This window comes from Anastrepha ludens, unplaced genomic scaffold (assembly GCF_028408465.1).
Source record: "Anastrepha ludens isolate Willacy unplaced genomic scaffold, idAnaLude1.1 ptg000075l, whole genome shotgun sequence".
Lineage (NCBI taxonomy): Eukaryota > Metazoa > Arthropoda > Insecta > Diptera > Tephritidae > Anastrepha > Anastrepha ludens.
In genome coordinates this window covers 110,001-117,500 of record NW_026530041.1, presented here as the reverse complement: position 1 = coordinate 117,500, position 7,500 = coordinate 110,001, and the positions used below count along the sequence as shown (strand labels likewise).

Sequence of the window (7,500 nt, the reverse complement as noted above, 5' to 3'; positions counted from 1 at the left end):
CATTTGTTATAAATAAAAATAAATAAAAAAATACTCTAAGCGGTGGATCACTTGGCTCATGGGTCGATGAAGAACGCAGCAAACTGTGCGTCATCGTGTGAACTGCAGGACACATGAACATCGACATTTTGAACGCATATCGCAGTCCATGCTGTTATGTACATTAAATTAAATTTTAAAGTACTGCTTGGACTACATATGGTTGAGGGTTGTAAGACTATGCTAAATAAGTTGCTTATTCTTTTATAAAAATAATTGAATTTAAGCAAATGTGTATATTATTGGATTTTAAATAATTCATAATATTAATAGCAAAAAAATAAAGATTATATAATGAATTTTTTATTTATTATATATATTCTTAAAAAAAAAAAAATCCTCTCAAATAAAATGAAATAAAAATTTTGAATCTAAGTATTCTCTTTAAAAAATTTTCATATTATTTATATATATATAAAATATTAATTTATATATGTAATTAAAGGAGGAATGTCTAGCATAAAAATTAATTTTTTTTTATTCTAGAATTGCCTCATTTTACATAATTATTATTTATAATATATATTTATATAAAAGGAAAAAAGAAAAATAGAGATGAAAAGATGATATAATTATTTATTAAATTGTGTGAGAAGATAAAAAATATTTTAAAACAACCTCAACTCATATGGGATTACCCCCTGAATTTAAGCATATTAATGAGGGGAGGAAAAGAAACTAACAAGGATTTTCTTAGTAGCGGCGAGCGAAAAGAAAATAGTTCAGCACTAAGTCACTTTGTCTATATGTCAAATGTGAGATGCAGTGTATGGAATATCTTAATATCTAGTATGAGAAATTAACGATTTAAGTCCTTCTTAAATGAGGCCATTTACCCATAGAGGGTGCCAGGCCCGTATAACGTTAATGATTACTAGAAAGATATTTCCAAAGAGTCGTGTTGCTTGATAGTGCAGCACTAAGTGGGTGGTAAACTCCATCTAAAACTAAATATAACCATGAGACCGATAGTAAACAAGTACCGTGAGGGAAAGTTGAAAAGAACTCTGAATAGAGAGTTAAATAGTACGTGAAACTGCTTAGAGGTTAAGCCCGATGAACCTGAATATCCATTATGAAAAATTCATCATTAAATAATTAAAAATAATGTGCATTTTTTTCATATAAGGACATTGTAATCTATTAACATAATAAAGTATTTATCAAAAGATCATTGGTGATATTAAGTTTATTTAAATTAATTTGCTTTTTAAGCATATTAACATAGAATAAATACTAATGATTTGATAAAGTGTTGATAGATTTTATTATATATAATGCTAAAATTCATTTTTTGAATTTTACAAAAAATTTAATATCTATGATATTAATATTTATTTGTATGCATTTATATGATTAACAATGCGAAAGATTCAGGATACCTTCGGGACCCGTCTTGAAACACGGACCAAGGAGTCTAACATATGTGCAAGTCATTGAGTTATATTAAACTTAATGGCATAATTAACTTAACTTAAAAATATAATGGGATTAATTTTTAGTCTATTTTCTTAAATAGTCAATTAATTCAATCCCGGGGCGTTCCATATAGTTATGTATAATGATAATTTATTATTATTTATACCTCTAACTGGAGCGTACCTTGAGCATATATGCTGTGACCCGAAAGATGGTGAACTATACTTGATCAGGTTGAAGTCAGGGGAAACCCTGATGGAAGACCGAAACAGTTCTGACGTGCAAATCGATTGTCAGAATTGAGTATAGGGGCGAAAGACCAATCGAACCATCTAGTAGCTGGTTCCCTCCGAAGTTTCCCTCAGGATAGCTGGTGCATTTAAAAATTATATAAAATAATCTTATCTGGTAAAGCGAATGATTAGAGGCCTTAGGGTCGAAACGATTTTAACCTATTCTCAAACTTTAAATGGGTAAGAACCTCACCTTTCTTGATATGAAGGTTGAGGTTATGATATAATGTGCCCAGTGGGCCACTTTTGGTAAGCAGAACTGGCGCTGTGGGATGAACCAAACGTAATGTTACGGTGCCTAAATTAACAACTCATGCAGATACCATGAAAGGCGTTGGTTGCTTAAAACAGCAGGACGGTGGACATGGAAGTCGTAATCCGCTAAGGAGTGTGTAACAACTCACCTGCCGAAGCAACTAGCCCTTAAAATGGATGGCGCTTAAGTTGTATACCTATACATTACCGCTAAAGTAGATGATTTATAAAACAATTTCGATTGATTTATAAATTTTGAAACTTTAGTGAGTAGGAGGGTACAATAGTGTGCTTAGAAGTGTTTGGCGTAAGCCTGCATGGAGCCGCTATTGGTACAGATCTTGGTGGTAGTAGCAAATAATCGAATGAGACCTTGGAGGACTGAAGTGGAGAAGGGTTTCGTGTGAACAGTGGTTGATCACGAGTTAGTCGGTCCTAAGTTCAAGGCGAAAGCCGAAAATTTTCAAGTTTTTAATAAAAAAATATTAATAAAATTTATATATATATATTAAAAAATAATTAAATACTTGAATTATTTTGAACGAAAGGGAATACGGTTCCAATTCCGTAACCTGTTGAGTATCCGTTTGTTATTAAAAATGGGCCTTGTGCTCATCCTGGCAACAGGAACGACCATAAAGAAGCCGTCGAGAGATATCGGAAGAGTTTTCTTTTCTGTTTTATAGTCGTACTACCATGGAAGTCTTTCGAAGAGAGATATGGTAGATGGACTAGAAGAGCATGACATTTACTGTTGTGTCGATATTTTCTCCTCGGACCTTGAAAATTTATGGTGGGGTCACGCAAACTTCTCAACAGGCCGTACCAATATCCGCAGCTGGTCTCCAAGGTGAAGAGTCTCTAGTCGATAGAATAATGTAGGTAAGGGAAGTCGGCAAATTAGATCCGTAACTTCGGGATAAGGATTGGCTCTGAAGATTGAGATAGTCGGGCTTGATTGGGAAGCAATACCATGGTTTATGTACTCGTTCTGGGTAAATAGAGAATTACGATTCTTGTTCCCCGGATAGTAGTTACGTAGCCAATTGTGGAACTTTCTTGCTAAAATTTTTAAGGAATTATATCATTCGATATATATTCTTTTTAAATTATAACGATTATCAATTAACAATCAATTCAGAACTGGCACGGACTTGGGGAATCCGACTGTCTAATTAAAACAAAGCATTGTGATGGCCCTAACGGGTGTTGACACAATGTGATTTCTGCCCAGTGCTCTGAATGTCAAAGTGAAGAAATTCAAGTAAGCGCGGGTAAACGGCGGGAGTAACTATGACTCTCTTAAGGTAGCCAAATGCCTCGTCATCTAATTAGTGACGCGCATGAATGGATTAACGAGATTCCTACTGTCCCTATCTACTCATTCTCAGTCTGACTGTTGAATAGTGCGGACGTCTCGTGTGTTGAGCGGTGATTTGCGATCTTTTTTGCGATTTCTTTTGCGGTTACATTCGTGTGTGAATATCGGTGCGTGATACCGTTTTTCGAGTGACGCCAATTTTTTGCGTGGCTGTACGTGTTTCGTACAGCGTAGTGATTTATTGGACGCTTGAGTGAGTGCCGTTGTGCGAGTGACGCTACTTTTGTCGTAGCTGTACCATAGCGGTACAGTGTTTACGAGTGATTGGAAGTGCCGTACGGTAGTGTTGTTGGACACTCTAGTGAGTGCCACTATACTCCGTACTATTGACACATAGTGCGTGCGTGTGAGTGCTGCTATATACATAGCGTCGGTAATTTTCCGCTAAAGTTGTTTACAACTTTTGTGGGCGTGCCGTTATTTTTCGGCGTGGTTTTTGGCGCGTGCCGTTAGTTCTCGGCGTCGGTTTAGTGTCGCGCTGTTATTTTTCGGCGTGGGTTCCTTGAGTGCGTGTACACTAGGTAGTCGTGCCGCTATATTGCCATATTTGGCAACAGTAAAAAGGGCGTCCCCTTTTGTGCGTGGGTACAGTACTGTGCCAAGGTTGAATACCTTGTGCAGGTGCTACGACCAAAGCGTGTTGTGTTTTTGCCTGCGGTCGAGCTCGGCGTTAGCTCCACCTTGGTCGACCCGTCCTTGTTCGGGGAACAGTGTTCCGTCCGGCAAAGCATTGGTGGTGGCCTTTGCCAGACCTTTGGTTGGCGCTGTGGGCTACGCCCTCGCGCTTTGCTTTGGCTCGCCGATAGGTGCAGCCGCTGTGTGCGTGCCTGTGCGGGGTTCATTCCTGCCGTACAGTATTTGCCGTCGCCCAAAAGGGACCCTATTTTTGTTGTTGCTCGGGAGGCCTTTATCCGGCGAATTCGGCAACCTAGGTGTGAGGGTCGTTGGGCTATGCCCAAACTTGACGGTATTCGGAAGAGGGCGAACACCCCTCTTCCAAGCGGTTCGGCGGTGCCTTCGTCGGCAATGGAGGAAACGACGTCCGGAGAGGAGGAGGTGATTTTGCGGTCTCCTCCTCGTATTAAGAAGAAAACCGCTGGTGGTGCAGCGGTTCCTGTAGTAAAGGCGAGAGATGAGGGGAAGGTAGCCCCTAAGTTACCTGAAGGTAAGTCGGGGGTAAGCGGATGCGAGGGCGCTTCCGAGGGGGAGAAAAAGGGGGGGGAGAAAAAGGTGCGTAAATCAGGGGACAAATTGGGTCCAGCCGGGAAGCGCATGGAGAAACTCCGCAGGAATTTCGGTGCTTCCCTGGAGAATCCGGGAATGGAAATTGGGGGCGAATATATGGGGAGATTTAAGTCAGTGGTGGCTGCTTTCAGCGGCGCCGTCATAGATATGGACGGCGTCCCGAAGAATGGAGCGAAGGTCCTCCTTGGATACTCCTTGGAGTTTGAGGAGATTTTCGTTGAGATGGTGGCGGAGATCGCCCATCTTCGTGGGCGGTTGGAAGCCACAAAGGTAAATAGGGAGGAAGCACCTCGGAGGACGGCTGGAGCTGCGCTGGCTGGTACAGCGATGATGCCGGCACCTCAGGCGCCTGCGCCTGTGTTGCCTGCGTTGCCGGTGCCCAAGCCAGTTGAGACCTGGTCGGTCGTAGTGAGGGGTAAAACCCCCACTACGTCCAAAGAGGTGATTAAAAAAGTGGTAAAGGAGGTAGGGCCTTCCATGGGGGTAAGGGTGCACGAGGTGCGCCCGTTGAAGGATGGAGGTGCGATTATTCGCACCCCATCAGTTGCTGAGAGGGATAACTTGGCGAAAAATGCCAAGTTTTCCGAGGTGGGGCTCGATGTGAGCATACGTCGGAAGCTGGGGCCTAGGGTTGTGGTCCAAGGGGTCCACACGGAGATCTCCCCTGACGAGTTCATGGGAGAGTTGTTCCGTTTGAACCTCAAGGAGTTCAGCCCTGGGTGCCTTGAGAAGGACGTGAGGATGATCAGCCGTCCTTGGAAGGTCAGCCCCGATGGGGTGACGAATGTTGTCCTTGAGGGAACGGACATGCTAATGTCCGCCCTCCTGGAAGCAGGTCGTTGCTACGTTAAGTGGTTTTCCTTCCGGGTACGGCCGGACCAACTGACGCCCGGCTGCTTCCGATGCATGGGTTTCGATCACAGGGTGGCAGAATGCAGAGCCAAGAAGGATGTCTGCCGGAGGTGCGGGCAGGAAGGGCACAGGAGTGCAGGTTGCGGCAATGCCCCGCATTGTCGCAACTGTGCATTTAAGGGCAAGCCAGCCGGACATCTGATGATGTCCACTGTCTGCCCGGTGTACTGTGCCATTGTTGCCCGTGCGAACGCTAGACATTGATGGTTGAACTATATCAACTGAACTGTCAGGGGTCTTATGCCGTGATGTGTGAATTGGGGGCGTGTATGTCGGAGGGGGGCTGCGGCATTGCTTTGCTCCAGGAACCATACTCCACCAATGGGGTGGTGAGAGGTCTTCCTGGGGGCTTCAGGGTCTTTACGGACCTTGGAGTCAATGCCGCAGTAGCTGTGTGTGAGCCAAGCTACTCTTGTGTAGTAGTTGACTCATCACAGTGGGGAGTATGTGTGTGTGTCGAGGGGGAATTCGGCAGAATGAATGTCGTCAGCTTGTACTGCAAGTTTGACGAGCCTCTAGAGCCCTACTTAAGATACATTGATGCGGTGCTACTACATGAGAGTAGCATTCCTGCCATCGTGTGTCTTGATGCGAATGCTACCTCCCCGATGTGGTTCAGCAAGGTATCCAGGCATAGTGCTGGATATCGGAGCCACGATCGGGGTGAGGTTATGAGCGAATGGCTTGTGGCGAATAACCTCCTCGTAGCAAACGAACCAAGCGTATGGTATACGTTTGAGGGGCCTAGAGGTGTGAGTGACATTGACGTGACGCTCATGAATGACGCAGCAGCGAGTAGGTTCGAGTGTAAATGGAGTGTTAGGGGGGGTTGGGGAATTAGTGACCATAATTTAATACAAATTATGGTTACTCCCCGTACCCCGCAGCTAGAAGGGGGGAGTCCATTGAGGCGATGGCGTACCTCGTGTACTGACTGGAACCGATATGGACATACTGTTAGGGAAGCGGTATTGGATATACCGCTTAGTGAGTTTGAGGAATTGGGGGTTGACGAGCAAATTGCTCGTCTATCTGAATGTGTCTGGGGAGTGAATGACTCAGTGTTTAGGAAAGCTAGGGCTGTGAGAATGAAAGGTGTGAAATGGTGGACTAGCGAGTTGAACTCAAAGAGGAGGTCTGTCCGGCGCTTGAGGCGGTTGTTTCAACGCGGCAGGCGGACCAATTCGGAGAATCTGTCTCAGCTCAAGTATCAGTTTAGTGTAGGGATGAAAGAATATAAGAAGATGCTTGTGAGAGTTAAGGAGGAAGAGTGGAGGAGATTTGTGGGGGAAAATAGGGACGACCCTTGGGGACAGGTCTTTAGGATCTGTCGGGGTCGTCGAAATGAGATGGCTAGCTCTCTTCGCGTAGGTGATACTGTATTATCGACGTGGAGAGAGTGCGCCAATGTTTTGTTAGGCGAGTTCTTTCCCAGGGCTGAGGTTCAAGTTCCTCCTGCACAAGAGGTGCCTGTCCCTCCACTAGACGTTGGGGAGTTGGACTATGCGTTTGGCCTGGTCAGGTCTAAAAGGTCTCCAGGTTTCGATGGTTTGAACGGAGAGATGTGCAAATGCTTGTGGAAGTTCATTCCGGAATATTTGGAGGCCATTTATGATAAATGCATATGGGAGGGATATTTTCCACGCGAGTGGAAAGTTGCTAGGGTCGTCGTACTCTTGAAGTCGCCCGATAAGATCAGGAGCGATCCTCGATCTTATCGTGGTATCAGCCTCCTTCCAGTACTTGGAAAAGTGCTGGAAAGGGTTATGGTTGAGCGGCTTCAGGAGCTAACTCGGGGTGTTAGGTCGGATAGGCAGTATGGTTTCAGGAAAGGACGTAGTATAGAAGATGCGTGGATGTATGTTCAGAGTGTAGTTAGGGAAAACGTCAATAAATATGTCCTTGGCATGTTTATTGACTTCAAGGGGGCCTTTGACTACTTGCGCTGGGACCGGG

The 7,500-nt window shown here is 44.1% G+C and overlaps 1 non-coding gene and 1 pseudogene across 1 annotated transcript; both read left to right on the top strand.

Moving 5' to 3' along the window:
* Positions 1–31: 31 nt before the first annotated feature.
* Positions 32–212, top strand: LOC128871000 (5.8S ribosomal RNA). Its single transcript, XR_008455665.1, has one exon. It is a non-coding gene; the product is annotated as a 5.8S ribosomal RNA (ribosomal RNA).
* A 441-nt stretch (positions 213–653) lies between these two features.
* On the top strand, positions 654–3,427 carry LOC128871027 (large subunit ribosomal RNA; annotated as a pseudogene).
* The last annotated feature ends 4,073 nt before the right edge of the window (positions 3,428–7,500 follow it).